We start from the raw sequence: 20240 nt of genomic DNA, 5'->3' as shown, positions 1-20240 counted from the left end.
AATTGGTAGCGAAATAAGTTGAAGTACAAAAATTGTAATAACACTAAATTAAATAAATAAAAACTAAATATAAGTATTAAATATACATTACATATTAATAAATGGCAACATTTAAAAATGACAAAAGCATGACATTTAAAATCAAAATCTATATACAGTAGCACAATAAGGTGGCATGAGTTAAAATTAGTTAATGTACTACTAACTAACATTAACTGGGAATGGGTGGAAAATTATAATATTAACTTTATCTAATATTACTAAATACGTTCTAAGATTTTTGTTTGTTTGTTCATGTTAATGAATGGAACCTTATTGTAAAGTGTTATTAAAAGCACTCCAACAGTAAGGGAATGAGGATGGAGACAGTCAAGATCCTACACAACTCAAGATCCAGAATAATGTCATAGTGACTATAATCACAGACTTCATAACAAAGTTGATTCTACAGACACGCCTGATTAATATCAATATCAAAATTAAGACTCACTTGGGTTTCTCACTCATAAACCCATCTTTAATCAACTTATCAGTTGCTATAACCATTCAAAGCTGGAGCACTTGAACGTCTGGAAGTGACATCATCGTTGCTAAAGAAGCTAAACTAAATATGGAAATTCTCCAACGAGACCGTCATGGGCAAACCAATCCAATACAACATGTGTTATGAACACAAAACCACAAATATCTGCTGAGGTCAACATGACGAAGAAATCAACAACATTTGTCTTAATAAAGCACAAATCAGTGCATGCTATTATAAAACATTTCATCAAACGGAACAACTTGCTCCTTTTTCATTAGGGAAACACATCACATTACAGAAATAAAAACACAAAAGCTTAATCTGAAATGCAAGAAGATATGCCTAGTTAGGTGCAGTCTAAATATTTATTAGAGTGAGAACATCAGAACAGTGATGTGTGTTCAGTAAGCACCTGTTGAGCGCATCTGGACACAAATGACACACGGTTTCCATTAATCACCCTGACACGAGGAGCTCCGGATGAAAATGGTGGGTCATTGATAGGTTAGATGAGAGATCGGAAACTAAGCTCAAGGAAATGTGCTTCACGTATGTAGCCTGTAACCCGACGATAGAAAGCAGACTGTTCAAACTTGTGGCACACAATATTTGTAATGTAACTGTAACAGGAGAAAATCAAATGTGTCACCAAGGCTTTATTTGCTTGCTTAAAAAAAAACAAAAAACATTTTCATTTAAAAAAAAGTGTTTTCTTTCTGAATATATTGTAAAATGTCATTTATTCCTTTGATCAAAGCAAAATTTTGTTACAATTTAAATCATTACACCAGTGCCACATCCTCTTTCAGAAATAATTATAATATTTTGATTTGCTGCCCAATAAACATTTCTGATTATTAACAATGTTGAAATGTTGCATTAAATGTATTATTATTTTTTTTTATTTTTTTGATAAATCTGTAAAAGTATTTATTGTCACTTTTAATCAATTTAATTTGTTCTTGCTAAATAAAAATAATTTTGGCCACAAACTTATCCATCCATCCATCCATCATTTAAATAGCAGTAAAACCACTGCTTCCAAATTTTAGGAAGGCTACATGACCTACAACAACAGCTTAAAATGACAACTAAACATTTATTCAGATCTTTGTTAACATTAATTTCCCAAGGAATCATCAGCCGAAAATTAAAGTCATTTAAGAGGCTGAGCAATTACATTTGAATGGAAGATTATTAAAAAATATGCATCAATGCACCGATGCGTGAATCATTCACAATAAGACCTGAAACGTGTATTAAGAGTAGTGTTGATTCAAACTCCATGTTGACTTTAAGTTACTCTTTTTTTAAACTCAACCACTCAGGTGAAGTTCACAATAGGACATATTGTAGATTCTTTGCAAGATGAATACAATGCAATACGTGTATCACTTAACAAATTTAAACAAGGCTTTATACGTGGCAGATATATAAGTCTGTATGTCTTTCAACACCGTAACCAAAAAGTTTATAATGGAGAATGAAGTCACCACATGCTTGTATACCAAGTCACCAGGTACAAAATTATGATTCAAGTATCAAGAATCCAGTGTGAAATAGTTTATTTTGGCATTAAAACACACAGAATGTGTATGTTGCTTATAATAAAGTCCTCAGCGAGACAAAGAGTCACTGAAACTGCTAGAGATTTAACAAACGTCACTCCTCAGACATATAGCAGATCTGTCACGCTCAACATAAACATGAACAAATATGGGATTTCAGCCACGGTCCCTTCCGATGGAGAGGGATGGATCTAAACACTCCCTGTGACGCTCGCTGGCCTGAGATGGTGTCTGAGTTAGTGAACCAGGCTTGAAAACACCCAGATCCACAAATGTTGTCTGCATAATTGAGGAACATTTAAAACAGCTGAGTGTGTGTGATTGTCATGAGCAGATGGTTTCAAGCCCATTGCAAAGGAAAATCGGCCATTAGATCTCCTTAACATATATTGAGTTTTTCCTTCCTAGATGGCAAAGTGCTTCATTCATGAAAGACGAGCAGGATTCATTTGTGTAAATTGCTCATAAAATTGTTCATGTGTAAATTGTTGCATTCGATTCAACACGAGAAACAATTTTTTCAAGTTTTTACGGTTTACGGTTCTCATGAATAACTCACCAACAAAATCTTTTGAATATCTGTCTTTCTTAAAAGAAAAAAATACCCAGTTATCTCACAAAACTAGTTTCAGAAAATATCTCAATAATGTCTCAAACCGTGCTCATGTTTGCCAATACACAAAGTCAGAAATCAAAACCATTGATCACAATATGAACTCAATTTCCAGGCAAATTTTTTCAGGAAAAACAATTAATCTGAGCTGTTCTTCGTTGATTTTTATTCATCTATCCTCCTGTTATTCATCAATTATTGACAGTGAGACAATGAGAATATGATGATACTTTAAATGAAAACTTTTCACATCTTCTGGAGCAATGATGAACAACACTTGAGCAACACGCCAAAATTATTAAATAAAATAATATAAATCATGACTGAGATTTTTAATTCTCTTAGATAGCAATGAGATTAAATAAAGAGCCTTCAGTCTCTTGCATCTCAGATGTTTCACTGAAAAACAGACACAAACGAGTCAAAAGTTGACACAGTAAGAGTATAAAGCTGAGGTGAAGGTGGGGTCATTCATGATGAGAAATAAATACAGACTTTTTAGGCTGGTATCAAACCTGAGGACAGTTTGAGGCATTTAAAAAAAAAATGTCCATTTGTCATTTGCTGTCAATCTGACCTCATTGCAGTCTAACTAACAAATGCGATATTAAATAAATGCCCACTTTTTTTCAATGGATGACTGGGATGAAGGTCCTCCATGCAATATTACAACCAAAACTATACATAGTACATGAAGTGTGTCATGTATCATATGAATTGCACGCCTTGCTTTGTTGATACACCATAAAAATGCAGAAATATATGCAATATAACTTATTTATGATGTTTTTTGTGTTTTCTCCATGGAGAGACTGGTTTGAACGGATCGTATGGAAAGAAGGCACCAGACAGTGATAAATTATACAAGGTCAAAGCAAGGTTACGCAGCCTTGAGGCCCTTGACTGCTGAAAAACTGAAACAGGACAATTGACCAAGAGTCCACTGAGCTCTTCACACATTACAAAAACATGAGTGTGACTGCAGAGATTCATGAAAGCTATATGTATTTCACAGAGATGTGATTTTGGACGGTTGAAGCATGGATGCACTTTGACAGAAGTCAAACGAAATAACCCATCCTTCCCTAGAAAACTCATAACTCAGAAAATTATGAAAAAATACGTATATGTGGTTAAAGATGTGGTTCCCAAACTCAATTTAAACACTGGATCTAACAGAGATGAGTAGAGATGGGCAGACTGTGATCTAATATTAAACTATGAGTCATTTTATGCTATTCAATTTCTGCTGGCATTGTCACTGTTAAAAAGGCTACATTTTATATTAATTATGCCCCCCCCCCCTTCTCTATGTATATACAGTATATATTTGTATAACCGAGATATTATTTTTTCTAGTTTTAATTCACACACACAAAAAAAAAAAAACACAACAAAAATACTAAAATAAATGTATACATTTAAATTGTATATGGAAAAAATATTTTATAATTACTATTTATTTTTTTATTTTTAGTTAAGTATTATTTTTTTGTATTTTCTGTTGTTATTTAATTTTAGTTTAATTAATTTAGAAATATTTATTTATTTTAGTAGTTTGTCAGTTTTATTTTTGTCATACATGCACTATAACACCTGTCAAATGTAATATTGGGGTCAGATAAATTTTTTTCTTTATAAATACTTTTATTCAGCAGTAATGTATTAAATTAATGTGACAATAAAAACTTTCTAATGATACAAAACATTTACATTTTGGTGCCGATCTATTGAACTTTCTATTCATATAAGGAATAAGGAAAAAATTAGAATGATTTCTAAAAGATGATGTGACACCAGAGACTGGAGTAATAATACTGAAAATTCAGCTTTGCATGAATATGATGCATGTAAGGAATATGATACATTTAACAAACACACACACACACACACACACACACACACACACACACACACACACACACACACACACACACACACACACACGTGTATATATATTAATTTAAATTGCAATAAAAGTTCACAATTCTACTATTTTTACTGTATTTCCTGATTAAATAAATGCATCCTTGATGAGCATAAGAGACTTATTAAAAAAAAAATATACTGACCCCAAACTTGACCAAATTATTAAAAACAGCAATATCTCTACCGTTTGACACATTCCTATCGTTGTATGGTATATAACGTCACTGCTCTCATCCCTGTGGTCCAGTATTTCTAAGTGGCGGTCCTAAATCAGCCATCATGTGCTGGACCACCATCACATCAGCGGGAGCACCACCCAAGACGTTCCTGAGAATAACTTCTGGTTCAATGCACTGGATCTGGCAAAAACCACATAAACAAGATAAACAGTAACTCTGTTATGATTACAAATGCTTTAGAAACGCTTTAAGTGAGGTAACGCTGGCCAATTCTTGCCAAACTACTGAACAAATACAGACCTTTTTAGTTTTGTTTTGCATATATTGTCAAATTGTAATTTTGATTATGAATATAACACACATACATACTGAAACACATTCAACAGTAGCATGCAATTTTATAGCATATTTGCATAGCAAGTGGATAAATAGACAGTGTATTTTGGTATAATTGAGATACTATTTTGTAATGATATTTTAAACTGTTTTTATTTTTATTTTAATTTCAGTTTTATTCATTTTGAAATATTAATTTATTAATTTAAGTAATTTTGTTCTGTATTCTTCCTCATTAGCGTAATCATTCTTTTTATTCATGTTTATTTTAGTTTTAGTTTAGTATGTCAAGTTAAACTAGCTTTTTCAAATATTTTAACTTATTTCACTCACAGTTTCTTTAAGTTACAAAAAATTTAATAAACAAGAAAGACAGTGATTACAGACACAATTTATTGTGAAAATACAGACAAATAATGCTACAGCTGTTAGTTACATCAATGATAAGATAAAAAAGAATGTTCAAATTCCCACAGATGATGTTCAGGTGGTGATTGTACAGTATATATGTCACTAAGTTTTTAAGGATATGTGCAAAATGCTCAAATCAAGCTGTAAACAGATTACCCTTGAATCTGAGAAATTATTTTACCTGGGTTCTGTGTGCAATATGCATCTAAATTACTCACTAAAATGTATGTGACTTATAAAATAAAGTATTTCAAAAGCACTTTTAATCCACATTAACCTCCTATCCAAATGGAGAGGACAACGCAAAGAAAAGCTGAATCCATTGCTGATTGATATATGGTTATGCATTTCAGTAATGTCCATACTAAACCTTCTTCCAGCCTTTTAAATATTGCGTTGACTTCTTTTTTGGGGTCATTTAATGATACTAGCAGGAAAAACAGATGTGAGCGGTTTCCGATTGTGGAAGGCTTGAGCCAAACAGCCAAACACTCAATGGCAGCTTTTAAAAAAAAAAAAAACCTTTGGCTGCAGATCTGAGTCATTACTTGGATGCTTGGCATTCAATGGAAATGAACAGCTAGTTCTCGGACATCTCCTCCAAAGACAGCCTTGAAGTTTCTTGAAGGCGTTAAGTTCAGATTGCATAACTGAGAACGACTTCTTTTTTCCACCTAAATATTCCCGGTTCCCGAAAGGCCCCTGAAGAGCTGCGTACACTATTATTATTGTCATAGAAACTGCTGTGCTTCCAATGCTCCTTTTCGTCATACAAGGATATAATACTCAGTCATCTGAAGCATCTGGTTTACGTGCAACAGTAAGAGGGCTATTCATTCTGTGTCATTCCCACATGACAGCAGGTTTAGAGATTTGTCTGTCATGCTACCCTAAATGGAACTAGCAGTGGCCCGTGGACTAAAGCGAACACTGGTGCTTCCAAATACAAGCAGCCAGCAATCCACTCATTTAAAATACATTTAATACATACAAAAATGACTTAAGGGTTTTCTTTGGAACAGTAGGCATAAATATGCCTCAATAAAGCAGGAAAAATATATATATACATGTATCATGAGAAATCACACCTGTGTCTGCAAACATAAGTAAAATAAAATCAAGTCAGGTGTATGATTTCACATGTGATTCAGAGCGTGGGCACACAGGGGTGTTCCCAAATAATTTACAGACACAGCGTCTCGTTTCCTCAGGAACACACACACTTGTATCCTCCGCTCGTGTAATAGAAGAGATAGGTAATATTTATTTCTTATTAATTACTTATTTATTAATAAATAATAAATTATCAAATATACAGTTCAAGTCAGCTCTCTCTCCCTTTTCATAAGCAATGTATGTAAGGCATGCCAGTTTACTGCATAACCCATGATGACATTTTTATTTTCATACAGTACCATGCCTACTGCACCATTTGTCTTGTCTTTCCATTACCTCTTTGTTAATCCAGTCTAACCAACTAACCAAAAAAGCATGCATTGTGTCTGTATCTCAACAGCGATATTCCTATCTTGCATTACGAAGATAACATGTGCAGCATTTGTATGCAGAACTAATCACTACTCACATCAATAACATTGACAATAATCAAACATTCATATTTAAATTCATATTAAGGATGAGATCTTAACACCAATATTGAACAACTGTTGAAACACTGGTGTTTCTCAATATAGAAACACTGGTGGCAAAATATCATCATTTACTCTTTCTGAAATACATTTTGAGAAATCACAAACACTTATCAAATAAGCCATATCTTTCAGTATTCATATGACTCTGTAGGCTAGTTGGGGTCTATGTGTTTTCAAAAAGATTCATAGTCATTCACATGTCAGCATTTCTGACATGTGTGATTTTTTTAATGTTATTGCTTATTTTTGGACATGCTGGAAAACGCCGGGATTGATTGTAGCTCAGCCAGAAGCAAAGCAAAACAGAGCTTTCTCTTGCCAGCAGTACGTTTCCAGAAACAGATCGAGATTTATAGAGCAGAAAAACGATTCATTCCTACCAATTTGCCAAGCTCATCCTGGAGAAAACATTCACCTGCGCATTTGAATCATTTTGCATATGCATCCTAAAAGTCCTGTGGTTGTTTCCATCATTGCAATTTCATAAGGATTCAAATGGCCTCTTAACTTTAAAATCAAGCTTCTTCAAAGAGATTTACATCTTCTGTCAATGTAAATTACATTAGTTCATTACCATGGAAAAAAATACAGCTATTAGGCCAGGGTTAAAGGAATACTTACTTTCCCAATAAAAATGGCTGGAAATACTGATCTACTCAACCTCAGTCTATTTATATCTATTTATGATGTAGATGAGTTTATTTCTTCATCAGAACAGATTTGGAGAAATGTAGCATTACCTCATTTGCTCATCAATGGATCCTCTGCAGTGAATGGGTGCCGTCAGAATGAGAGTTCACTTCCTTTGAAAACTATTTTTTAATTATGAAATTTGATTTTTAATTCTGTTCCAGAAATATGTTTAACTGTCAACAAATAAATTCTAAAGCATATTATTTAGTTGGTATTATTCCAAATGTAAATACTACTACTACTACTACTACTACTACTAATAATAATAATAATAATAAATCTTAATTTGATTGAGATCTCTAAAAAAGGCTTTATGTTTGCTGTCAATATACATGATATATAAACATATATGAGCTAGAAACACTCTTTGTTTTAAATACTAAAGATATCACAGTAGAAGTGAAATTCTTTGTGGGTAAAATGCATTTAATCTCTTTCCATTTGATTATGGGATGAGTAAACTCTGAAGCGTTGTGTCACTGTTTGATTCATCTCCCTTTAAGACAAACAACTCTGAAAATGCAACATCTTTGGCTGGACTTGAGCTGTTTATCAGACAAAAGACATGGCTTTGTATTTAGACTGTCATTTGCATACCTCTTCACTGAGGAAAGTCTTGACAGAAAACACTGCACTGATGTCAGCATAAATATTTATGAAAACAGTACAGTGATCCATGCGCTGATGTATGAAATGCAATGAAACCAAACAGCACTAACCCTCCCGTCATGTTCAAAGCATTTTGTTTTGAACTGTTTTTCTGCTTAGTTGATAGGTAAAAGTCCACAGCCACTTATATAGTCAACAAGAAATCTAAATTCAACCCATATTCCACATCATTTTGAACAAATCTTTTTTTGTTGTTGTTGTTTTTGTCCACCCTAAAGTCTTTGTGATATTCTGTCCTCTACAGTATATGCCTCAAGGCCCTCCTTTAATTAATATTTGTTCAAGTAAAGTGAATTGCTTGTACTTTCAGTAAAGTAACAGAACACTCTCCTCAATAAGACAAGTGATTTAAGTCATCAATCATGTCTGGAGTGGTGTAGGAAAGTTAAACAAAGTTTAATACTTAGTGTGAGGGAATTAAACAACCCCCCCCCCCCCCCAAGTATAAACAATAGTAATCGTGATTTGAACAAGTGCTTTTCTTTGGAAGATCACTGAAGGCCTTTGTTCGCCAAAGAGATGTGAGTTGCTTGTAAAGCTAAAGTATGTTAACACTCGCTGCCTGCAGCTGCTTCACAGTCTAAACAACATCTGTTCTGCTACCGTAAGTCAATATATTCACTTTCCACTCATACATTTGTGCATTTACAGGCCACATGCATTTACATTTGCAGGATATCTATTAAGAAACCTAAATTAACTTTCTAGCATTAAAAAGTTGTTTCGTTTAATTAGTCCCTAATGGCTGAAAGAAATATTGTCTTGCTAAAATAATGTAATAAATATGCCTCATTAACATTCCAAATGAGACAGAATTTAATCTGTTAGGCAGGATGTTAAACTACCCGAATAAATGCATGTTATAATCAGCATTAAACTTGGTATTTGAGTTCCTGTTTTGTTTAGTTTATCATTTTGTTTAGTTAATTTGTTTCATTATTATTTAACCCTCCTCACCTGTGCTACCCTCATCAAGACAACAAAATAAGGTCTATCCTTTGTTCAGTTTGGTCATCTGATATGATTTCTGTTAATAAGTGTTTTACTTGCTAAATGTTATCAATCAGACAACAGAAGGCATGTACTGAACAGTAGTAGATTATGTAGAATGGGTATGGGTACAAAAAGTATTTAGTTTTATTATATTTATAAGAGAAAAATAGTCTGTGACGATTTTTTCTGGAAAAACACGAGCGCCTGGAGGCGTGACGTGTGGGTGGAGCTAAAGAATCACGAGCCCGAGTAGGCTTTTGCGTTGAGAGCGTTTGGAAGCTGTGACATTACCGTGAGGAAAAAAACATCCAAAACAAACCATGGCTAACAGTCAGATTCAGCCGTATATTTATGATCCAGAATCAGATCCAGAGGCCGAAATTTAACAAGAACAGCATCAGCAACAACGTCTCTATGTTAGGGCTGTGCAAAAAATCGAATGCGATTTTCATGCACATCTCATCAGTAAAGACGCTCCTGTAATTAGAAGTATATCTCCAGCACGTGTGTTCAGATCAGGGTTGCCAGGTTTTCACAACAAATCCTGCCCAGTTGCTTCTCAAAACTAGCCCAATCCCACTTCCAGAAGGTTCCCCGATAAAACATTGCTTCCCGGGGTTAAAATATACGTTTTTTTAGCAGGGTTGCCTTGGTAAAATTCGCATTTGAGAGGCTAAATATCACGTTATTTGTATTGGGGTCGCTGTGACCCGCGGACATGAAAAACAACCACCACAGACTTGGCAACACTGGTTGGCATTTAGTACACCGAGCCATAATTCATTGACAATCTACACAAAATCGATGTTAAAATCGCAGGCGATTCTTTGTCAATTTTGAAAGCGATTTTGTGTTAGTTGTCGGTAGACTACGGCTCTGTGTAGTAACTGCCGCTCCACCTAAACCAGTGTTGCCAAGTCTGCGGTTGTTTTTCATGTCCGCGGTTTGAAGCAATCACAATACCAATAACGTGATATTGGATCACTTTTTATCGGGGAACCTCCCGGAAACGCGATTGGGCTAGTTTTGGACTAGTTTTAAGAAGCAACTGGGCAGGATTTGTTGTGAAAACCTGGCAACCCTGATCTGAACGCACATGCTGGTGATATAATTCTAATTACAGGAGCGTCTTTACTGATGAGAGGTGCATGAAAATCGCATTCGATTTTTTGCACAGCCCTAGTATGTATTGAAACTGTATATATTTGCTTAGCGGTTTTGGAAAATGACCAAGTTCCATTTTATGTCGTCTTTTTCTTTTTTTTCTTTTTTTTTTTTTAGCTGTACATGTGGAAAGTGCAGTTTGATGACAACATCGCATGTTGTTTACTTGATGTGCTTACGCGCCGATTGCTAAGTTAGCAACACAGAGATATTTGAAGCAGTTTTACTCACCGTCTGCGGTTCCAACACACGATCGTGACCCTTTTTCGTTGGGATTGCATCATCCTTAAGAAATAAACGATATGCAAATCCGGCGTCAAACTGGGCCTTGTTTGTAAAACAAGCATCTTCGAACTGCAGGGAACAATCAAAAACACTTGCACAACTCCGTTGATGCTCTGTAAAAATAAACTCCATCCACTGGTCCCTTAATGCTGTTTTTTTTTTTTTTTTTGGTAATCTGTGCAGGGTTGTCTTGCCCTGGCAACCAAAAACACACTTCTTTTGTGACAATTCGGTCTCTCGCTCTGGTCAGTGAATGTCTCTGCTCTGCTATACGGGAGCGCGCGCTCTTCCGGCAGAAGTGTCCTTAGGACCCATTTAAGGAAATTCCGCTCCATCTAACGTCACACAGAGCCATACTCGAAAAAAAAAAAAAAAAAAACTTTACAAAACTTGTGACAAACTGGAAGAGGTATTTTTGGAACAAAAATACTCCTTCAAACGTACAACTTAATTTTTGAAACTTTGTCCATGTTTAGCATGGGAATCCAACTCTTTAACAGTGTAAAAAACTCAGTATGCATGGTATAGCATTTCACCCCCCTTTTAAGTAAAGTTTTGGTCATGTTGATAATTTAGATGCCTTAGAAAGTTGTGCATCAAATATGGTAGCTACAGTAGGTTTTATAGGATTAAAGAAAGAAAGTAAGGTCACTGTAGTTCAGCTTTAATGATGATCTGCTCTTAAATGGCCATTTTAACACGGACATTTATGAGCTCAGAAAGGTTACAATGACTGTATTTGACTAACTACTAGTTCCATTAACTTCAGTGTGGAACATCCCTATACTAGCGCTACACCAAAACATGTCTATATCTCCACGACAACTGCACCATCACTTCCTAATGCATGTGACTGTGGTGAATGGCACAGAATCAAATACATTAGTCAGTGGTCATTTTCCTTTGCAGACTATGCCAAAAGTCTAGGGCACATTATGACTGCAATGGAAGTGGAAGGGCATCACCATCCTGTGAGCAGAAATCATCGTCATCGTCGTCTTCTAAATCGCCCACTCAAATAAACCTCTGAGAATAGCTTTGGTTTGAGAAAAAGATTACTTTCTCAGGGTGGAAATGTTATTACTGACTCTTCTTCTCAGGTTGCATAGTTTAAGCATCTGTTAAATGCAGGCAAGTTACAATAACATGTTAGAAACATCAGAAAGACTATATTAATATCCTAAGAGTTCTAGCTCCATCACCCCTGAACTCAAGTGAACATAAATTATCCCAAACAGAAACAACAACAACAACAACAACAACACCAGATAACAGGAAGACAAGAGCCATTTGGATGATCAGATCCAACACAAGAAGCAGCTGGTGTCTCCTCACTGCCTCCAGCATCCTATCAAACCAGACTCAAGCTTATGATATCCTCGCCAAATGCTTGCCAACTGTGTACGTATTAAGGTTTGCTTTTGCTATAAATTATACCTCTAAGTGTGTGCCATATATAGAAAACACAATATCAGAGACTTGAGGGTTTAGGAATCTAGGAACCATCCACAACAACCTACAACCATGTCAGGCAGCATGCCTATATATATATATATATATATATATATATATATATATATATATATATATATATATATATATATATATATATATATATATATATGAAAACATGCATTATCAAAATTAAAGCAAGCATATCAAACTACATATTTAGCATTAAGCATAAGCCCTTAATAATCAAAGGGACTATCCAAGCAAGCACAGAACATTCCTCTATAACATTAGCATACTGTATGCTGCTGCCTCTTTTTTTTTAAATGCTCAAATAATGTTCTCTACGTTTTGATAACCAAAAATGAACCATTACAGATAGGTAGAGAACATTCTCTAAAAGATCTAATGGTTATTTTTTAGGTTTTATTTTTATAACCATAAACTAACCATCCCTGATCACAGAAGGGAGGTTTGTGAGAACCTAAAAAGAACCTATACAAAACATCATCTAATGATTATTTTTAGGTTTCATATTTTGAAAGAAACTAACCTTTCAAGAACATTGCAGAGAGGTTTCTGTGAGAACCTAAAGAGAACCTAACCTCTAAGAGCTCTCATAGATATTTTCAGGTTTTATTTTTTATAATAAACTAACCTTCCAAGAATGTTGCAGGTAGGTTTTTTTTTATTTATTTATTTATTTATTTTATTTATTTATTTATTTTTTTGTAACAACCTAAAGAGAACTTTATATAGAATGTGCTCTAATAGCTATTTTAAGTTTTTATTTATTTATTTTAATAGCCAAAGCAACCCAAGAATGCAAAAAAAAAATGTTTTTACATAAGAAATGGGATACCATTCTCTTTGTTGAAGTGCTGCAAAGAAATATCAAAGAACCTGTTACTTTAAAAAGGCTGATATTGTAAGATATCATATGTTTTTTTTTTAATAATAAACAATTTGATATACTATGAAAGCAAACTAAAGTTTCAAAACCACCTTTTATCTAATCTAAAATGCAAAAAAGAACTTGTTCTAAACTTCTGCTTTCTGATAAGTAAAACTGGTCCCATTCAAACATCAGTTTAGTGATGAAAAACTTCTTTCAGCCACTACTAGGGCCTACTTTATCCCAAAATTTAGTGCTGTTAATCATTTTGCATGCAAAAAGATTGATTGCATATAAATTACTTAAAGGTGCAGTAGCATAATTTCAAGGGCCAGGATAACATGGTAGCATTTACCTAAATTACAACTATTTTGTCACTTTAAAATCTACACAATAATCACACGATAAATGTATAGTCTGATTTCAGTATTCAGGACAGATGCAAACACAGCTGTCTAATGTGAATTCCTAAAGCATTACGTGATGAGATATATTTGCATGCTCTGCATCACTGTTGCAAACAGGTTACTTCACATTTGTATATATACAGTAAAAGCATCTGTAATGGAAAAGTTTACAAACAACGCTTACTGATTTGTGTGTCCGGATGATCAGTTCACAAACAGATTCAAAGGACAACCATCCATTCTTCAAGAGACCGAAGCCTGAGTTTAACGTGCACTAGTGTTCAGTGTGAATGGTTCAATGTCAGCCTGATACAGTTATTGGATGGGCCTACAATCAATATTAATACAGAGTAATCAGCCAATTGAAAGAGGTCAGAGAGCTGAATGACAGGATGTACAATACTGATCATGATTAGAGTTACATCAAGCACAATATACTAATGAAATACCTTTCCATCTCCACAGGTGAAATGGTCACATCCTTCCTCAGGAATACAGAAAAGAGTAAGAAAGTAGAATATAATTACTTATAAATTATATTCTGGTATCTATGGCTTGGTTCCATCCTTCAATTTAAGTCTATGGGAATTTTCCATTTTATTGTCTGACAGGTGAAATGTAAATATTCTTCAAATCTTCAGCTCAAAAAGACAAATAATTTGAGTTAAAATTCACATTCATAATACAAAATTCTATGAATCTAAGTACATAGGGTTTTGTTCAAATCCAGATGCACTGCTTTAACAAATACCACTAATTATAATTTAGCTTGCAGTTAACAGCAAAGTAATGTCAGGATTAGTCAAGCACCTTTCCAGCACTTTTGAGCAATGGCAGTCAGAGTAAAATAATATTTCGGCAATTGGTCCAGAATAATACTTACTGTAAGTTCATGCATTCGATGCATAATTAACCATCAGAATGATACAAACAGGAAAAAAAAATGCAATCATAATGGTAAAGAGAGCAATGACACTCAGACAGTTGAGCATAAGCATGTCCACCTGGTTAAACTTTCTGTAGATGTCAACAATCCAAATAAGAAACTTGTCTGTCTAAAAAAGTCTGTCTGAACATAATGCTTCATAGAGATGCACCGAACATGTCATATATTGTGGAAGAGAAGAGCCTCAAGGAAACAAATAATTCACTTGCTGATTTACAGCCAACTGAAAATGTGAAAGTCCAAGATGTGAGTGAAGATTGCTTCCATGCCAAACCAAGTCAGACTGCTTAACTGCAGCATGGCTATGGATGAAAGACGTCTGCCATACTGTGGTGGAAATCTGTGCTGAGTCACCAGGTATTTGTGGTGTGGTGAACGGTCTTATGGGTAATGCTGGCTTGGTCTATACATGTTTAATGTTGCCCTGGAGTCTCATTTGTCTATTCTTATTTCCTTCACTTCTCGAAATAATTCTCCAAGACTCTATGTATTCTAAAAAAAATGGTTAATTAAAACAATGAAACCCCTTATTTCTGTCCAAATTCTGTCCATGACTTCCTCACTTATGTAAATCACAAAAGAAGCTCAGCATCAAATGTTCTTTTACATTAAAAAAAAAAAAAAAAAATATTGTATATTTTAGGTTATCCAAAGCAATGAATGAAAGCATCACAAGCAGCTACATATATCGTTAAATATATCAAATTAACAGCAAAGTTCATGGTAAAGCCAAAGATTAACTGCAGGTCATATATTGTGCTGATTCTGTATCATTCCACTCTGCATCCTACAAGTGTAAGGCTGTAAATTTCACTTGGCAAGTGAATTTATCCACTTGTATGCTGTAATTCTTTGTGATTTAGATCATTTTATTGGCAAAACAAAAGCAGATCCTTCAGAAAACAAACAATTATCTCAGTGATTTACAGCTTAACAACATAAAGATCCAAGATTTGAGAAAATCTAAAGCTGAATGATCTGATCCACTGCATCGTCTGCCACTTGTGTTGGACAGCTGACCATCGAGTGAGCGAAGCAAACACAAAGCCAGTGATTTATACGGATAAGCAACCCTCAAAACGATGTTTGCCTCTGTCCATCCAAAGCTGGTGATGGATTGTCATCACAATGAAAAGCACAAAATATTTTTCTTATGAAGGAACTTATTTAAATATTTGGTAGCCATATTAACCTAAGCATGGCCTTTTCCTGCATGAGGAGGTTGGAATCAGATGCAAGATACTGTATGTTTTGTTTGGATTATATGTTGTTGCATTCTGAATAATTCACAGTTATTTCAGAAATAATTCTCAAAGATCAGAGAATATGGGCTAGCACTATCTTTCCAAACACCTAAGCTGAATAGCAATTTCCTGGCAACTATAACAATCTAGCATTTTGTCATTGAGTTTTGCATGGTAAATGCCACTCGCATGTTGCTCAAAAATATAATAGACTAAATATTTTACCATGTCCTAAGTTACTTTGAATGCCGGTTCTCTTTAGAAAATCAAAAATTTATAGCACAAACACAGTACACCTAATGCAATTCATGATCAGATGATTCCTAACATGATCAATTTTTAGGTAAAAACAGTGCAGTGTAGTCTAATTCAAGAACAATTGTCTCTTATGAACCAGTTCTTTTTAGTGAATCAAAATTATACAGCACAAACAGCTGAAATGAAATAATATATAAATATGAGATGAAACATTAAAAAGCAGAAAATTAATTGAGGATAACTTTAAGTATTAAAATTACTAGAACAAAAAATTAAGAAAAACTAATTGAAGCTAGAGAGAAAACTAATTAATAATAAAAATAAATTACAAATAAAAAATGCAAAAATGCAAAAAAAAAAAAATCTAATTAAAAAATATTAATGTCTAACATATTTTAACATAAATAATACTAAAATAAGGCACACATAAGCACACACTCACACATACACAATTAAAATGTTTCAAACGTCCACAGTGGAAATTACATGTTAGGAAAGCAATTATTTTTATCTTAGAAACAGAATTGCAATCCCCTTCCCAAGACTACATTTGCATTTGCAGATTTCCACCAGCTGAGGACATGCCTTCTTGTTCCAGATAAGCAAACACTGTTAACTGTCAAACATTAATATGTCAGCTCAATCAAAACATGGATATAATTCATTCTTACACTTCCAGCATATACTGTATGCTTCTCATCGGTGATGGTTCACATCAACACGGTCTCACTCCCAACTCGTCACATATGGACGCTTGGTCAGGACCCCTTGGCGTCACATTTTAACGCACTGGGTATCCCTTTGGCGTTATTTTTCAACGAGCAGGGCAGTCCAATTGACTTCTATGGAACCCTGAACCTGAGGCGCCGAAATTTGACGTTTTGGGTAAGCACGCGCAGCCCTTTGTTTGCTGTGGATGAAAAAAAAAAAAAAAAAAAAAAAGTTTGCTGTGGATGGATCTAGACTACAATAAATACGAATAGATAGGAATAGGCTACAATAAATGATCTATGCTGAGGCTGGTTAAATGGTGTCCCCCATATCATCTTTATCAGGCCACACAACTAGGTTTTAATGTTAAGAAATCCCTCGCAGTCTGATATTAAAGAGCCCTCTGAGAAATAGGGGGAGCGTTCGTCGTGCTGTTTAACAGCATTCAGCGGTGAGTTTAACAACGCTCTACTGCAGGTAGAACAGCATCCAGATGTGAGTTTAACCAAAACAACGATCAACTGCAAGTAAAACACTATTCAGAGGTGAGTTTAACAACGCTCTACTGCAGGTAGAATAGCCTCCAGATGTGAGTTTACCAAAACAACGCTCAACTGCAGGTAAAACACTATTCAGAGATGAGTTTAACAACGCTCCGCGGTGCGTGCAGTAAGTAGTTTAAGCGTTTTCTACCAGGTCACAGGGTAAGTGACTAATTATAGGTGATGCATGCTGGATAATGTTTATTTTTATTTTTATAGGAGTCTGGTATTGATAAATAAATGCATATATGCTTGTGTTCGATTAATCAATGTCTTGTTTATTTATTTATTTATTAAATATCCTCTAAATTAATAACTCTGACGTCATTGTATGGCGCGATCGTGATCCCGAGGTTCATTGCGTTTTTCCCTTTCCACTCGGTAAGTAGAAATTAGTTAATAGAGATCGAGACTATTCTTAAATTTACACAATAAAACTGTATAATCAGGACAAGTTGTGTTTAGAACTTTTAGACGTGTAAGGCAGCAATTTATTAGGATGGTTAATGATAGAAAACGTATATATATATATATATATATATATATATATTTAAATTACTTGCTGCACCACATGTGCAGTAGGCTAGCAAAGTTAGCTAATTAAATTCAAAGTTAATTTTTTTTCGCATATAATCATGAAGGTGCAATCATGGGGAATACAAGATTTTCAGTACTGATGTGTTTCCAGTTAACGTTACGTATTTTATATAGCTCAAACTATTAAGCCATTTTAGCTAACATTATAAATGGTCAGGCCAGTAATTGTTTAAAATCCACGGATAATTTGATAATAAATGCCTAAATATTATCTATAATAATCAGTAGAAACAAATTCATAACAACAACAGTATTGTGTCTCAGCACAATTTCTCACTATAAAATAAATAATTTAAATGTTCTTTCAGAGGTTATATAGGAGGCTATGTTGAACATTGCAATTTTTCTATTTCTTTCTTTTGTATTAAAATAACAAAATTCCACCTTCCCAAGCCCATTTATTCACACATGGTGCAACCCAAAATCAACCAAATGGGTGGAAAAACTGTTAAATCTGGTAACATTAATGAAGAATACTGGTGTAAAGTGTAAGGCATAGGTGTCAAACTCAATTCCCGGAGGGTTGCAGCCCTGTAGAGTTTAGTTCCAACCCTAATTAAATGCACCTTATAACAATCGAATCGAGTCCTCAAGGTTTATTTGAAAGTTAAATGTATGTTTCCTGGAGCAGGGCTGAGCCCCTTCAGGAACTGAGTTTGACACCTCTGGTGTAAAGTGTTCAATTATTAATATATTTTTTTTCTCTCTCATCAGGTCTTTCAAATTTGCCTGCTCTTTATTCCAAACCTCGACCACACATACAGACAAACACACTCATTCACTCACTCACTCACTCACTCACTCACTCACTCACTCACTCACTCACTCACTCACTCACTCACTCACTCACTCACTCACTCACTCACTCACACACACACACACAATAAAGGCACTTTTAAGAGCCACGTCTGTTCTGTTTACCTGTCTGTGCTGTAGTTTACTTGTCACTCTCTTTTTATCTCTCTCTATATCTTTATCTCTATTTTCATTTTTATTTGTTTTATTTGACCATCCTTCCAGTTCTCTTAATAGTTCCTAAAAATCCTCTTTATCGTAACAGTTTGTCCATCTGTTGTTTGTTTTTGTGTATATTTCTTGTCTAGTCATGACAAGGCCCAAATTCAGGCCCTGCCCTTCTTGCCAGACTCCCAATCAGGCAAGCAGGAAAACTTGTCATGTCTGCTTTGGAAGCCTGTCCACCAAAAACAAAATAAAAGAAAAAGTGGCATCACTGGATAGCCAGTGGGGGAAATCTGTCCTTAAAAGCAGAAATGCTGGGCGTATAATTGATTCTGCCCGTATTGCAGTAAGTTAAAAAGTTCATATTTCATACATTATTGTGAAGTGAAACCAAAAGGCCATGTTTTTGACATACTAAATATCATACTAATATGATCTGGCCTTTACAAACATATTTACATACATCTTATTTCATACATGGAAGAATCCATCTTTACTTATACATTTTGTTAAAGAGTTACTAAATTGTATTCTGTGTCAAGTATTAAGTAAGTCATGATGGCAATGGCAGAAACTAGCAGTACCTCTGTCCTTACCTTATATTGATGATCGATTGTATACAGTTCAAGAGTAATGTGTCTTCTAAAATAATCTTAATGAAACGGGTTATGGCTCATTTTCTTGCATTGTTTTTCATTAAATGAAATTTATTTAACAGTACTGATGTTTCTAATACATCAGTGGGTGTACTGTAACTAATTAATGTGTGTAATAACTAATGCAGTTTAATAACTGCTTTTGTTCATTTCAGGTGCTGAAACTTGAGGCTGTCAGATACAAGCCAATTTTATTTATTGGGAAACAGGACAAAAGGGCTTCAAATAAGTGGGTGGCAGATATTATCACGCATCTGCACCCCACTCCTGTCACCAAAGTGTTTTTGGAGAAGATGCGGAGGGCTTATGAGTTTATCTTAACAAAAGGTAAGAGTAATGTTTTTGTTTATAATACATGTATATTTCTTTGTTACTATGTACATATTAAATTTGTATTTTAGCAACCTCCACAGCCCAGCAGCCGGAGAGCGTCGCCGCGGAGCAGCCGGAGAGTGTCCCTGCGGAGCGGCCGGAGAGCGTCCCCGCGGAGCGGCCGGAGAACGTCGCCGCGGAGCGGCCGGAGAGCCTCACCAAGCAGCCTGAAACTGTATTTG

This window comes from Carassius gibelio, chromosome B5, assembly GCF_023724105.1.
Source record: "Carassius gibelio isolate Cgi1373 ecotype wild population from Czech Republic chromosome B5, carGib1.2-hapl.c, whole genome shotgun sequence".
Taxonomy (NCBI): Eukaryota; Metazoa; Chordata; class Actinopteri; order Cypriniformes; family Cyprinidae; genus Carassius; species Carassius gibelio.
Note: the sequence above shows the minus strand (reverse complement) of the source record.